Raw genomic sequence first — 17,173 nt, 5'->3', positions numbered from 1 at the left:
GCATGTTTCTCCTGTGCTGGATTCTTCCTGCCCTTGAACATCAGACTCCAAGTTCTTCAGCTTTTGGACTCTTGTACCTACACCAGTGATTTGCCAGGAGCTCTTGGGTCTTTGGTCAAAGACTGAAAGCTGCACTACCGGCTTCTCTACTTTTGAGGTTTTGGGGTTCAGACTAGCTTCCCAGCAACTCAGCTTGCAGATGGCCTATTGTGGGATTTCACCTTGTGACTGTATGAGTCAATTATCCTAATAAACTCCCCCCAATATATTCATTTATCCTATTAGTTCTGCCCCTTTAGACAACCCTGACTAATGCAATTCTCAAGAGCAGAGCTGAATATTTGATTATTTCTCTGTGTTTTGCTTTTGGTTTAAGGTTTGCTGTGATGCCACTCTGCAACTGATTTATTTCAAGAAGTTCCAGTTTATACCTATGGTTCTAAGTATTCAATGTTCATGCTTTGTACTTACATAAGCAACTCATAGGAGTGCATTAGTGGGAAACATTTAATCTTTTTATCTTTATTTATAAGATGTATTTTTCTCTTCCCTTTAAACATTGAGAATTTTAAAGGTGATGCTTCTAAAATACTGAGCTACCCACATTTGCTCTTCTCCAAGGTAGGAATGATGTATCTGATGCATGAAGTTAATGAGACTTTGACACCCATCTGGCCAGGCTTACCTGAGGGCTGGTTCATGACATAAAAAAGATAACATAGAACCATCTCTTTTTTGGCCCTCTCCATTCTGTTAGGGCCTGATATTTTAGAACAGACTGTGATCCTCAGCACAACTAACTGAGTAAGTGGACTGTGAGTCTGTTTATACCCAAGTTTTTCTTCATGTTTGCACAGAGTTCTGTGTTTGGTCTAAAATTAGGAGAAGAATGTAGGAAATATCCTTTATGTTCCTGGGTGTTCTCCATTTGAATATTACCCAAGAAACCATATGTTTAGGAGCTACTGGATCTTCATGAATGATGATGCTTTTATCTACATTTGGATGTTCTGCTGTATTGATTTTGCAATGGATAGAATCTGGCTAGAAGGAGACCTAAACCCTCCATTAGAACATAAAGACTCTAAGGAGTCCTCAGAAATAGTGCCTTACTCCCCAAACAGCAAGATGCTTCTAAATATATCATCAGTAGAATGGGAGTGCTATGATTTGAATGATGGTATCCCCTCCAAAATTCACGTTGAAACTGAATCTTAATGCAACAGTATTAAGAGGTGTGACTTCAGGTGGTGATTAAGTCATGAGGGCTTCACTCCCATGAATGGGCTTTGCCCCATTACAAAAGCAGTTGAGTTTAAAGGGAACTCTCTTGCCATTCTGCCCTCTCTGCCATGTGACGACACAGTGTTGGTCCCCCGTGGAGAATCAGCAACAAAGCACCATGTTGGAAACAGAGAGCAACCGTCATCAGACACCCATCCTACTCGCACCCTGATTTTGGAATTCTCAGACTCTAGAGCCATTAAGAATAAATTTTTGTTCTTATAAATTACTTAGTCTGTGGTATTTTGTCTTAGAAGCACACATGGATGAAGACAGAGAGGTTTGGTTGTAATTTCCTACTCACCAAAATTGCAGGAAAAGAATGGGTGTTCAAATCTAGAAAAAAGACTTTTGAGAATAAAGTGTGTGGACTCCTCATTAAATGTGCAACTTTCTGAGAACTAGTCATATGTTTTATTAATAGAATTGGACAGAGACTTGGGAGTTTCTATTTATTATTTATAAGTTATATTCAAACACACCTGTATTGTCAAGGCTTTATGCGCCTGGTGGCAAAAAGCAATGGAATAGGGGATGATTATTAGAAAAACCAGTGATTTCTTTAGAAATATCAGCCTTAAAATGAAAGATAATGACTCTCAAAATATACCCATTTAAAACGTTCTGTAATGCAGAAATTATATCTGTTTTACTTTAAAAGATGACTGGGTCTTGTGATTGAGAGCAGAAGAAAACCTAGGGAGGAAAAAAATGCTCTAGAAAGGATTTTGTTTCTTATGCCTTCCAGAAGCAATGAGAGCATGAACAATTGTACATCAGTCATCAGGTGTTACAAAAATTACACTGAGGCACCCCCTGCTGGAGGGAGGTGTTGCTCAGCCAGGGACACTGTGGGAAGACAGAACTGTCTCTTGCATTTCTCCTACTCTTGATGGACAGAGGGAAAGAAGCACAAAAGAAAATGACTGTAAGGGAAGAAACAATCAGAAAGAGATAACACCAGAAATCTCAAATATCTGAGCTGAAAGAAATGTTCTCTTAAGACGCCTGGGAAATTTCCATGTTGAGACACTGCCTCGTTACTGAACAAGCATTGTGCAGTCTTAGATGAAGCATTTCCTTTTGCTAAGCTGTTCTGCATTTGAGTAATATAATGGTGATTGTTGAGGGCTCAGGCTACACAAAGTGTGATGCTCTCAGGAAGGAGTCAGAGCACTTTGGTCAGGGGTAAATGTCCTAGAAGGAGCATGAGAGATGCCATGGTCCAAACCTGTTTTTCTGAGCAGACAGCACCGTGACTTTAAGAGAATAAATGATGGCACAAAGGAAAAAAAAGTGGTGGGACCAAAGGAAGAATACAGAGGTGCACATTGGGACTGAAATCTAAGTGTGGTTTTAGATCCTCTCAGCATGTGAACAAAATTGAAGAACTACAAATGATAGTTTGTGGGAAAGAATGCAAATGAAGGCTGTGGTTCATCTGTGGACTACTGCAGTCCTTTTTAAGACCAGTATTTACAACGAGTCCTAAAGGGCATTAAGAAAACTTCCTTGACAGCCATTAAGAATCAGAATAGGGAAGATGCAGAGTTCTGTAGTTTCATGTTTGTGTTATAAATTTGAAAATTAATGCACAACCTTGGGGATTCCATTCCAAATGGCTGAATAGGAGCAGCTCTGATCTGCAGCTCCCAACATGATCAATGCAGAATACCGGTGATTTCTGCATTTCTAACTCAGGTACCTGGTTCATCTCACTGGGACTGGTTAAACAGTGGGTGCAGCCCATGGACGGCAAACCAAAGAAGGGCAGGGCATCACCTCATCCAGGAAGCACAAGGGGTTGGGGGATTTCCCTTTCCTAGCCAAGGGAAGCCATGACAAATGGTACATGGAAAATGGGATACTTGCACCCAAATACTGCACTTTTCCAATGGTCTTAGCAAATGGCACACCAGGAGATTATATCCTGCACCTGGCTTGGCAGATCCCACGCCCAAGGAGCCTTGCTTACTGCTAGTGCAGCAGTCTGAGATTGACCTGCAAGGCAGCAGCCTGGCAGGGGAAGGGGTGTCTGCCATTGCTGGGGCTTGAGTAGGTAAGCAAAGTGGCCAGGGAAGCTCAAACTGGGTGGAGTCCACTGCAGCTCAGCAAGGTTGGCTGCCTCTGTAGTCTCCACATCTAGGGGCAGGGCATAGCTGAACAAAAGGCAGCAGAAAATTCTGCAGACATAAAAGTCCCTGTCTGACAGCTCTGTAGAGAGCAGTGGTTCTCCAAGTACGGTGTTTGATCTCAGAGAATGGACAGACTGCCTCCTCAAGTGGGTCCCTGACCCCCAGGTAGCCTAACTGGGAGACACCTCCTAGTAGGGGCCGACTGACACCTCATACAGGTGGGTGCCCCTCTGGGACAAAGTTTCCAGAGGAAGGATCAGGCAGCAATATTTGCTGTTCTGCAATATTTACTATTCTGCAACCCACGCTGGTGATACCCAGGTATACAGGATGTGGAGGGAACCTCCAGAAAACTCAACAGACCTGCAGCTGAGGGACCTGTCAGAAGGAAAACTAACAAAAAGAAAGGAATAACATCAACATCAAGAAAAAGCACATCCACACCAAAACCCTATCTGTAGGTCACCAACATCAATGACCAAAGGTAGATAAAACCACAAAGATGGGGAGAAACCAGAGCAGAAAAGCCAAAAATTCTAAAAACCAGAGTATCTGTTCTCCACCAAAGGATCGCAGCTCCTTACCAGCAATGGAACAAAGCTGGATGGATAATGACTTTGACAAACTGACAGAAGTAGGCTTCAAACAAACTTCTGAAGTTTAACAAACTTCTCTGAGCTAAAGAAGGATGTTCAAAACCATCACAGGGAAGCTAAAAACCTTGAAAAAAGATCAGATGAATGTCTAACAAGAATAAACAGTGTAGAAAAGACCTGAAATGACCTGATGGAGCTGAAAATCATGGCACAAGAACTATGTGACACATGCACAAACTTCAATAGCCGATTCAATCAAATGGAAGAAAGGATATCAGTGATTGAAGATCAAATTAATGAAATAAAGTGAGAAGAGTAGTTTAGAGAAAAAACAGAAAAAATAAATGAACAAAGCCTCCAAGAAATATGGGACTACGTGGAAAGACTAAATCTACATTTGATTGGTGTACCTTCCAACCAAGTTGGAAAACACTCTTCAGGATATTATCCAGGATAATTTCCCCAACCTAGCAAGGCAGGCCAACATTCACATTCAGAAAATACAGAGAACACCACAAAGATACTCCTCAAGAAGAGCAACCCCAAGACACAAAATTGTTAGATTCACCAAGGTTGAAATGAAGTAAAAAAATGTTAAGAGCAGCCAGAGAGAAAGTTCGAGTTACCCACAAAGGGAAGCCCATCAGACTACCAGCAGATCTCTCAGCAGAAACTCTACAAGCCAGAAGAGAGTGGGCGCCAATATTCAACATTCTTAAAGAAAATAATTTTCAACCCAGAATTTCATATCCAGCCAAACTAAGCTTCATAAGTGAAGGAGAAATAAAATCCTTTACAGACAAACAAATGCTGAGAGATTTTGTCAACACAAGGCCCATCTTACAATAGCTCCTGAAGGAAGCACTAAACATGGAAAGGAACAACTGGTACCAGCCACTGCAAAAAACATACGAAATTGTAAAGACCATTGACACGATGAAGAAACTGCATCAACTAATGGGCAAAATAACCAGCTACCATCATAATGACAGAATCAGATTCACACGTAACAAAATTAACCTTAAATGTAAATGGGCTAAATGCCCCAATTAAAAGACGCAGACTGGCAAACTGGATAAAGAGTCCAGACCCATCAGTGTGCTGTATTCAGGAAACCAACTCATGTGCAGAGACACACATAGGCTAAGAAAAAAGGGATAGAGGAAGATCTGCCAAACAAATGGAAAGCAAAAATGGTGATCCTAGTCTCTGATAAACCAAGAAAGATCAAAAGAGACAAAGAAGGCCATTACATAATGGTAAAGGGACCAATTCAACAAGAAGAGCTAACTATCCCAAATATATATGCACCCAATATGAGAGCACCCAGATTCATAAAACAAGTCCTTAGAGACCTACACAGAGACTTAGACTGCTGCACAATAATAATGGGAGACTTAAACACTCCACTGTCAATACTGGACAGATCAATGAGACAGAAGTTTAATAAGGATATCCAGGACTTGAACTCAGCTCTGGACCAAACAGACCTAATAGACATCTACAGAACTCTCCACCCAAAATCAACAGGATATACATTTTTCTCAGCATCACATCACACTTATTCCAAATTGACCACATAGTTGGAAGTAAAGCATTCCTCAGCAAGTGTAAAAGAACAGCAATCACAACAAACAGTCTCTCAGACCACAGTGCAATCAAATTAGAACTCAGGATTAAGAAACTCACTCAAAACCACACAACTACATGGAAACTGAACAACCTGCTCCTGAATGACTAGTGGGTGAGTAACGAAATGAAGGCAGAAATAAAGATGTTCTTTGAAACCAATGAGAACAAAGACACAACATACCAGAATCTCTGGGACACATTTAAAGCAGTGTGTAGAGGGAAATTTATAGCACTAAATGCCCACAAGAGAAAGCAGGAAAGATCTAAAATCAACACACTAACATCACAATTAAAAGAACTAGAGAAGCAAGAGCAAACAAATTCGAAAGCTAGCAGAAGGCAAGAAATAACTAAGATCAGAGCAGAACTGAAGGAGATAGAGACATTAAAAACCCTTAAAAAAAAAGCAATGACTCCAGGAGCTGGTTGTTTGAAAAGATCAACAAAATTGATAGACTGCTGGCAAGACTAGTAAAGAAGAAAAGAGAGAAGAATCAAATAGATGCAATAAAAAATGATAAAGGGTATATCACCACTGATCCCACAGAAATACAAACTACCATCAGAGAACAATATAAACACCTCTACGCAAATAAACTAGAAAATCTAGAAGAAATGGATAAATGACTGGACACATACACCCTCCCAAGACTAAACCAGGAAGAAGTTGAATCTCTGAATAGACCAATAACAGGCTCTGAAATTGAGGAAATAATTAATAGGCTACCAAGCAAAAAAAAGTCCAGGACCAGATTGATTCACAGCAGAATTCTACCAGAGGTACAAAGAGGAGCTGGTACCATTCCTTCTAAAACTATTCCAATCAATAGAAAAGAAGGGAATCCTCCATAACTCATTTTATAGGCCAGCATCATCCTGATACTAAAGCCTGGAAGAGACACAACAAAAAAGAGAATTTTAGACCAATATCCCTTACGAATATCAATGTGAAAATCCTCGATAAAATACTGGCAAACCAAATCCAGCAGCACATCAAAAAACTTATCTACTCCAATCAAGTCAGCTTCATCCCTGGGATGTAAGCCTGGTTCAACTCACACAAATCAAATAACATAATCCATTACATCAATAAACATAATCCATCACATAAACAGAACCAACGACAAAACCACAAGCTTATCTCAATAGATGCAGAAAAGGCCTGTGACAAAATTCAACAGCCCTTCATGTTAAAAACTCTCAATAAACTAGGTATTGATGCAACATATCTCAAAATAATAAGAGCTATTTATTACAAACCCACAGCCAATACTGAATCAGCAAAAACTGGAAGCATTCCCTTTGAAAACTGGCACAAGACAGGGATGCCCTCTCACCACTCCTATTCAACATAGTGTCGTAAATTCTGGCCAGGTCAAGGAGGCAAGAGAAGGAAATAAAGGGTGTTCAGTGAGGAAAAGAGGAAGTCAAATTGTCCCTGTTTGCAGATGACATGATTGTATATTTAGAAAACCCCATCGTCTCAGCGATTGTGAAATGGCCATGCTGCCCAAGGTAATTTATAGATTCAATGCCATCCCCATCAAGCTACCAATGACTTTCTTCACAGAATTAGAAAAAACTACTTTAAACTTCATATAGAACCAGAAAAGAGCCTGCATATTCAAGACAATCCTAAGCAAAAAGAACAAATCTGGAGGCATCATGCTACCTAACTTCAAACTATACTGCAAGGTTACAATAACCAAAACAGCATGGTACTGGTGGCAAAACAGAGATATAAACCAATGGAACAGAACAGAGGCCTCAGAAATAACACCACACATCTACAACCATCTGATCTTTGACAAACCTCACAAAAACAAGAAATGGGGAAAGGATTCCCTATTTAATAAATGGTGCTGGGAAAACTGCTAGTCATATGTAGAAAGCTGAAACTGGATCCCTTCCCTACACCTTTTACAAAAATTAATTCAAGATGGATTAAAGACTTAATTGTTAGACCTAAAGCCATAAAACCCTAGAATAAAACCTAGGTAATACCATTCAGGACATAGGCATGGGCAAAGACTTTATTACTAAAACACCAAAAGCAATGGCAACAGAAGCCAAAATAGACAAATAAGATCTAATTAAGCTAAAGAGTTTCTTCACAGCAAAAGAAACTATCCCCAGAGTGAACAGGCAACCTACAGAATGGCAGAAAGTTTTTGTAGTCTACCCATCTGACAAAGGGCTAATATCCAGAATCTACAAAGAACTTAAACAAACTTACAAGAAAAAAACAACCCCATCAAAAAGTGGGCAAAGGAAACCAACAGACACTTCTCAAAAGAAGACATTTATGCAACCAATAGACACTAGAAAAAGTGCTCATCATCACTGGTCATCAGAGAAATGCAAATCAAAACCACAATGAGATACCATCTCACAACAGTTAGAATGGCGATCATTAAAATGTCAGGAAACAACAGATGCTGGAGAGGATGTGGATAAATAGGAACACTTTTACACTGTTGGTGGAACTGTAAACCAGTTCAACCACTGTGGAAGACAGTGTGGCGATTTCTCAAGGATCTAGAACCAGAAATACCATTTGATCCAGCAATCCCATTACTGGGTATATACACAAAGGATTATAAATCATGCTACTGTAAAGACACATGCACACGTATGTTTACTGCAGCACTATTCACAATAGCAAAGACTTGGAACCAACCTTAATGTCCATCAATGATAGACTGAATTAAGAAAATATGGAACACATACACCATGGAATACTATGCAGCCATAAAAAGGATGAGTTCATGTCCTTTGCAGAGACATGGATGCAGCTGGAAACCATCATTCTCAGCAAACTATCACAAGGACAGAAAACCAAACACCGCATGTTCTCACTCATAGGTGGGAACTGAACAACGAGAACAGTTGGACACAGGGTGGGGGACATCATGCCCTGGGGCCTGTTGTGGGGTGGGAGGGTAGGGGAACGGATAGCATTAGGAGAAATACCTAACGTAAATGACGAGTTAATGGGTGCAGCAAACCAAGATGACACATGTATACCTATGTAACAAACCTGCACGTTGTGCACATGTACCCTAGAACTTAAAGTATAATAAAAAAAAGAAAAATAATTAAGGTACAGCTTCAATGGCAATGTTTCCTAACCCAGATACCTCTGTTTTCTGCTGTGTTTTCTGTTGTGTTTTCTGTATTCACCAATGTTCATGCAGTTCTTGATACAATGCCTGCTGTGCAAAAACTCAAGAATATTTGTTAATGAAAGAATGACTCAGCCAGGCATGGTGGCTCATGTCTGTAATCCCAGCACTTTGGGAGGCCGAGGCAGCTGGACTGCTTGAGGTCAGGAGTTCAAGACCAGCCTGGCCAACATGGAGAACCCCCATCTCTACTAAAATTACAAAAAAATAGCCAGGCGTGGTGGTGCCTATCTGTAGTCCTAGCTACCCAGGAATTTGAGGCAGGAGAATCACTTGAACCTGGGAGGCGGAGGTTACAGCAAGCTGAGATCATGCCACTGCACTCCAGCCTGGGTGACAGAGCAAGACTCCGTCTCAAAAAAAAAAAAAAAAAAAAAAGGAAAAGAAAAAAAAAAGGAATGACTCTCACAATTAAATATTTCACTTATTCATTTCCTATAGTAGTTCTTTTTTTATTCTAAGTTCAAGAAAACGTGAATTTTTCTAAATGGTAATATAGAAATAATAATACATTAGGGATTCTTTACTGCATCTAATTTTGAATTACCCATACCTGTATGTTTGGTGGAGCTGGAACTATTCAGATTTCTATTCATTGGGATACATTTAACCCAAATTACATGCTTCTAAAGCAAACACATCAAACAAACTGTTTTAGAATACGAGATGTTAAAGAAAAAAACTTGTCTCAAATCCTAGGCAAACGCAGCGCAGCATAAGAATATCTTGGATAGTAGCTTTCGAGTATAGCAGAATAGCATTAGGCATATTGCAAAGTTCTAGTATCAATTTCCAACAATTTCCTTTTTATCAGTTCCTGTGATCATCTCTGAGAAGCCTCTAGTATAATGTGTCTTCTGCTAACACTACTGGCACATCATTATCCACAGACTTTTTACATGCTAATCCTAGCCACAGACCTTGGGTGATTCTTTCCTTTATCATCCACTCCCTGGGCTCTTTGGTGTGGGACTTGAAGAAAAGAAGCCTCAGAGAAGCATTGCTTCTGAGGAAGAACTAGATACGTGGAGAAGGTGTAGTATGTCGGAGGGACAATGCAGTGAAAGGAAAAAATGAAACAAGAGGTGAAAATTAAGGATCTTGATAAAATGAAAGCAAAACAAGACACCTGACTGGTCTTCTGTGAACTGTCCCTCCTATCCGTTAAAGAAACTACACAGAGGGGAGCATAAGTGACAGAATCATGTGATTTTAAACATTCCACACTGTCAAAACTGTGAGTAGGACTAGAAAAAAAATCAGACTGCACTCATATAAAACTACTACAAAAAAAATCAGTAAATAGAAGTCTCTGCTGATTAAAAGCCTTTTCATAAAAGCATTCATGAAGCTGACGAAAAGGTGTAACACTCCAAACTGCTCAAAAAAGTTTGTGTATGGGAAAAAATTACTTTGACTCAGAAAAACAAGAACTAAGAACAAGAATGGAAAGACAACAAGAATAAATAAAAGGGAAATTAATTGAGCTCAGGAAAGAAATAGAAGAAAATTATAAATTTATGTCAGAAATGAAAGCACTTGGAGAACTAATGCAAAAAAATCAGGAAGCAAAATTTCACACATATCAAGTAGGAAAATACAAGAAAAATAATAATCATAAAACAGACTGTAACTCTAAGTTGATGATCAAATACAATCAAATATAATGAGTCATTCGAGAAAATAAAAAATCACCTTGAATTAGAAATTGTAGGCTGGGTGCGGTGGCTCATGCCTTTAATCCCAGCACTTTGGGAGGCCTAGGCAGGTGAATCTCTTGAGGTCAGGAGCAAAAGACCAGCCTGACCAACATGGTGAATCCCATCTCTACTAAAAAAAAAAAAAAAAAAAAAAAAAAAAAAAAAAAAAAAAATTCCAAAAATTAGCTGGGTGTGGTTGTACACACCTTTAGTCCCAGCTACTCAGGAGGTTGATGTGGGAGAATTGCTTGAACCCGGGAGGCAGAGGTTGCAGTGAGTCGAGATCGCATCACTGCACTCCGCCTGTGCAATGGAGCAAGACTCCATCAAAAAAAAGAAGGAAGGAAGGAAGGAAGGAAGGAAGGAAGGAAGGAAGGAAGGAAGGAAGGAAGGAAAGAAAGAGAGAGAGAGAGAGAGAGAGAGAGAGAGAGAGAGAGAGAGAAAGAAAGAAAGAAAGAAAGAAAGAAAGAAAGAAAGAAAGAAAGAAAGAAAGGAAGGAAGGAAGGAGGGAGGGAGGGGGGAGGGAGGGAAGAAGGATTAAATCTAAAAGCAGAAATGGACAAAGAAGAAAAGAGAAATATCAAAGAGTTGACTGAACTCAGGAAAGAAGTGGAAGAAAAAGACAATTTTCTGAGAAATGAAGAAATAAATAGCAAGTAGCCAAGAGATAATAGATTTGGATGGCCAGGTGTGGTGGCTCATGCCTTGAATCTTAGCATTTTGAGAGGCCAAGGCAGGTGGATTGCTTAAGCCTAAAGTTTCAAGATCAGCCTGGGCAACATCGCGAGACATGGCACTCTATATATCATAAAATAAAATGTAATAAAAGGTATTGAAGAAAGGTGAAAAACAATAAAAAATACAGTCATAACATAGAGAAAGAAGTTTTAGAAAAAAGTCAAAGAGAAAGTCATAGAAATGGACAATTGTTAGAAAAGCAGTAATATTCATATTATCAGAATACATAAAGAAGAAAAATAATGGAAGAGAGATAATAACTGAAATTATTGTGCACAAAAACTTTCCATACACAGTGAAATGGTTCCTTGTGTACCTGAGAAGATCAAAACTGAATGACCAACTTCTGGACATCTTCTAGTCAAATTACCAAAAATACAGATAATTTCCCCAAGGTCGCCAGGAAATAGATAATTTACAAAGACAAAGGAATTAGACTAATTCCTTTTAACATCCACTTGTAAAGCAAGGAGACAATGGAGCAGCACTTTCAGAAAACTCAGTGAAAGAAAATGTGAACCGGGGATTTTATGTACAGTCAAACTTCCTTAACACATCAACCGATATATAGTTTTCAACATACAAGAATTTAGGAAATACTGAGACAATCATTCCTTTCTAAGTAGATCTTCCTAATCTACTGGGGAGATAAGCTTCATCCAACAGAGTGATGACTGGGGAAAATTCAGATAAAGCATTGATACGAGTATTATAAAATATATATTATAATATGTAAAGTATATACACATTTATATATCAGTGAGCATTACAAAATATATAAATAAGATAAAGCATTATAAGATATATAAATAAAATAAAGTTTGGAATAAGTGTAGAAAAACAATATCCAAATGTTATATATTATGACAAAGTAGAAATAAAGCATTTATTAAAAAGAGAAGGGAGAGGAAATGAAGAAATATATGAAGCTCATTGTTACATGTTAATCAGTGGTATTTACAGATTCCAAACACCAAAACAAAACAAAAAAACATGTTATATCAAATAGTAAAGGTTAAATAAGAAAAAAAGGGGTGGATTAGGACACGTGAAAAACTATAAATGCAGAACTAGTTTATAAAACAAAATTACAAACATTCCTAAATGCCAAAACTGGAATACATATCTAAAACAGATATGCACATAAATATATAATATTATATAATAAAGGAAATATATGGAAAGTATATATTTATATCATCTATATTCACATGTCTATAAAGAATACACATCTTATATAGAGAGAAGCATACAAAATAAAATACACATAATCATAAAATATTTTGATAGTGAAGATGACATATATTGGTCATAATAAATCAACTTACCTATTACAAGAATAAGATGCTCAATGTATTTCACACAAAAATAATGTACCCCAACTCTGTGCTGTATTCAAGAGACACGAGGTAATTCAGAAAAGCTAAAAATAAAGAAACAAACTCATTTATACCAGGCAAATGGAAACAAAAAGAGCAAGGTAGCAATCCTAATGTCGGAAAAATAATTAAAGCCCAAAGACATCAGATGTGACAAAGAAGATTTTTTTTTAACACTAAAGGCTACAGTCCACAGTGAAGATAAAACACCTGTGGCTATATATATGCACAAATAAAATAGCAATCATCTTTATGAAACAAAACTACAGGGAGGACAAGGAGACGTACCTAGAAATACACTAATAATAGGAGACTTTAATATACTTCTCGCAGCATAAGATAGATCAACTGACAAAACAAATGAGATAGATAATTTAAACAATGTAATTGATTGAGCAGATCTTGTGGACATATATCAAACCCTACAACATGATGATACAGTATATATATTCTTCTCAGGCACACATGACATGGATCACGTGTTAGGAAATAAAGAACATGTCAGTAACTGTTAAAAACCAGAAATATTGGAAGACACACCTTCTGGTCACAAGGCAACAAAACTATAATTTGCTACAAAAACAAAACTAACAACAAAAGGGAAGTCTCTTCTACCTAGGCCTTAACAAAATTCCTATTATAGTAGAATGATTTATAATCCTTTGGGTATATATCCAGTAATGGGATTGCTGGGTCAAATGGTGTTTCTAGTTCTGGATCCTTGAGGAAGCGTCACACTGAATGTTTATTGTAGCACTGTTCACAATAGGAAAGACTTGGAACCAACCCAAATGCCCATCAATGATAGACTGCATAAAGAAAATGTGGCACATATATACCATGGAATACTATGCAGCCATAAAAAAGGATGAGTTCTTGTCCTTTGCAGAGACATGGATGAAGCTGGAAACCATCATTCTCAGCAAACTAACCCAAGAACAGAAAACCAAACACCGGCTGGGTGCCATGGCTCACGTCTGTAATTCCAACACTTTGGGAGGCTGAGGCAGGTGGATCATCCGAGGGTCAGGAGTTTGAGACCAGCCTGACTAACATGGAGAAATCCTGTCTCTACTAAAAATAAAAAAATTATCCGGACATGGTGGCGCATGCCTATAATCCCAGCTACTTGGGAGGCTGAGGCAGGAGAATTGCTTGAACCCGGGAGATGGAGGTTGCAGTGAGCTGAGATCTTACCATTGCACTCCAGCCTGGACAATAAGAGGGAAACTTCATCTCAAATAAATAAATAAATAAATAAATAAATAAATAAATAAAACCAAAGACCGCATATTCTTACTCATAAGTGGAAGCTGAACAATGAGAACACATGGACACAGATAGGTGAACATCACACACTGAGGCCTGTCAGGGGGTGGGAGGTTAGGGGAGGGAGATAGCATTACAAGAAATACCTAATGTCGATGATGGATTGACGAGTGCAGCAAAACTACATGGCAAGTGTATACCTATGTAATAAACCTGCACATGCTGCACATGTATCCCAGAACTTAAAGTATTAAAAAAAAAAAAAAAAAAAAAAAACTATTAAAAACTCCTGATGTAGGCCGGGCATGATGGCTCACGCTTATAATCCCAGCACTTTAGGAGGTCGAGACCAGGAAGGGAATTTGAGATCAGACTGACCAACATGGTGAAACCTTGTCTCTACTAAAACAAATACAAAAATTAGCTGGGTATGGTGTCACACACCTGTAATCTCAGCTACTCAGGAGGCTGAGCCATGAGAATCGCTTGAACCCAGGAGGTAGGGGTTTCAGTGAGCTGAGATCAGGCCACTGCATTCCAACCTGGGGGACAGAGTGAGTTTCTGCCTCAAAAACAAACAAACAAACAAACCTCCTGGATGAAAGGGAAAACACAAACTGAAACAACATATTTATAAAAATTCCTTGTTCTAAACACATTTTTCAATAAAAATGAGAGAAGACAAATAAATAAATTAAATTTTCAGCTCAAAACACTAGAGGAAAGAATAGCAATATAAATAAAAACAGGACATGAGATTGTTACCAAAATATTTCAGTTCTGTTTTTAAAGTTGTGTATGGGGGTGTCAGAGAAAATTTAGTTCTGAAATGCTAATCTGATCTTCTAATAATTTTTACTTTATGTCTTTGTTCCTCAAACCACCACAGCAATGGCATGAGCAACATTTACTCTAATAGTACTTATGGTTCTCAGCCTTTTCTAGTAAGACATTATCAGATGTGCTACTACTGGCCAGGAAGGAATAACTCTTTAGATCAAAGAAGGTATGAATGATGACATATTTGGGGGTATTTGCAATTAATTGAACTAGTATGCAATGGCTTCTAAGTCAAAAGGAAGAAGGGATTCAGAAGAAAGCCTTTTCCTGTGTGCTTTTTTTTTTTTCTCTCTCTCTACTTGTCTTGTAAGATAGCAAAGAGTCAAATGAACCTTTTCATATACTAGTGGAACTATCCAGGATTGAAATGACAACCAGATCAAAACTATCTCGGTGTAGTTATAAATTACAGAAGACAGAAGCAATGTCAAATATAGACACGAGGAACATCATCCAATGCAGAGTCAAAAAGAATTGTACATGCCTGATTCAGCACAAGGAATTCATTGTGCATGAAGATTTAGCCTGAGATCTTCTTGAAGAAAAAAATTCGTATTTGAAAAAGTCCTAAAGATGTGCCTTTCTCAGTTAACTTTGTATAAGTAACAGGAGGATACATTGGAGAAGGAAGGAAGGATGGGAGAGAGCAAGGGGAAAAAGAAAAGAAAGAAAATCTCTCTTTATATTAATTCCTCTTCTAGATGCTTTTGCATATGTCATCTTATCTAATGTGCACCCAAATAGTGTAAAATGATGTTATTTACCCTCTATTTTATATTTTAGGGAAATGACTCTTTTAGAGATTTACAAGGTTATTATGCTAATAGATGATTGAAGTGCAATAGAAGTTCACATTTTTCTGAATTCAAAGCAAAATCCTTTTTACATAACTCTGTCTTTGTTTTCCCCTGTGCCTCTCATTCCTCCTTCTTTCACTCCATAAATATTTCCTGACTGCCAGTGTGTCAGGTACTGTTCTAGGCATGAGGGGTGGAGCAATGAACCAGACAAACTCCTTGCTCTCATAGGACATACATTTTAATGGAGGAGACTGAACATGAACAGATGTATAAAGAAGAAAAGGACCAGATTGTGATACACAATAGGAAGATAATTAAACCAGTATAATAAGAGAGGGTGGTTGCATGACTGCTTTAGATTGCAAGACAGGGCAGATTGCTCTGAGAAGATGATGTCACTCCAAGGACAGATGTTAACAAGGAATGAGCTTCTGCGTTTGAGGAACAGAAAGAAGGTTAGTGGCTCTGGAGTGCAGGGAATGGGAGAGAACGATTTGAAATGAGGTCGCAGAGGTTAGTAGGAGCCTGATTGAGTGAGAACTTGTAAATTGCAGTTCAGAATGTGGGTTCCGTCTTGAAGGTGGTGGAAACTTTTAAACTGGAATTTAAGACCTACTTTAAGTCTTGATGTATCACATTAGAGCAGTGGGATCATAATAATGCAGATTTTAAATCCTCCTCAATCATCTTCAACCAAATGGATCACCCAGGATAGCAAAGGAAAAAAATCCTATAGACTATATTTTCAGCAAAATGATGGGCAAAGATTGTTTAATACCTTTATGGGCTCCAAGTTGTGGAAAAGGGCAAAAAAAAAAAAAAATTGCACACTGATATAGACAGGTCAGTGCTGTGATAGTCTAAAGGGCTTCTCTTTGCTCTCAAAATTATCTGGCAAAAACTTCCTCCCAACAGGTCTTAGCCTCACCTCATGAATACAGAATCAAAATGGAACAAGACAATAATGATGGGATTAAGGGAGAGAGAAGCCTAAAAGAAACAGATCCCAGTAAATACTGAGCAAGAAAATCATTCTATCTAAAGATAAGAGCACTGCCCAAGATGGCAAGGCCATTGGAGCTCTAGAAAACATAGGACTCCAAACACAGAAAACATCTTTGACCCAGATCCAGCTTTGAGAGAGAAAGAGAGAGAGAGAGAGAGAGAGAGAGAGAGAGAGAGAGAGAGAGACAGAGACAGAGAGAGTAGCCTGGCAATGCAGTGAGACTGTGTTCCAGTCCTTTTGGTAGCAGTAAGAAGCTCTTGAGCTATGAAGTTGTGAAACCACCAAGGCCCATCCCCTTTCTCTCACAGAAAAATCTAGTTGTTGAAACATGGAGGCAAAGAAGGAATATAATATGACCCCGTGCAGAATCACAAAAAGAGAAGTAGATATAAATATACCAGATGACATTCTGACAGATAACGAGAACATACCGGAAACAGGACCACAAAGCAGACAAAAAGTGTAACCATATTCCTAATGATTCAAAAGACATTTTAAAAATGGGGCTTTGAAAGGAGGGCGCATATCAGAACCAGAACAACTTGGAAATAATACGGTTAGGCAATACATATGAAATGATACATTTAGGCAACAAATATGAAATGAGGG

The sequence above is a fragment of the Chlorocebus sabaeus genome, chromosome 21, assembly GCF_047675955.1.
Source record: "Chlorocebus sabaeus isolate Y175 chromosome 21, mChlSab1.0.hap1, whole genome shotgun sequence".
Lineage (NCBI taxonomy): Eukaryota > Metazoa > Chordata > Mammalia > Primates > Cercopithecidae > Chlorocebus > Chlorocebus sabaeus.
Note: the sequence above shows the minus strand (reverse complement) of the source record.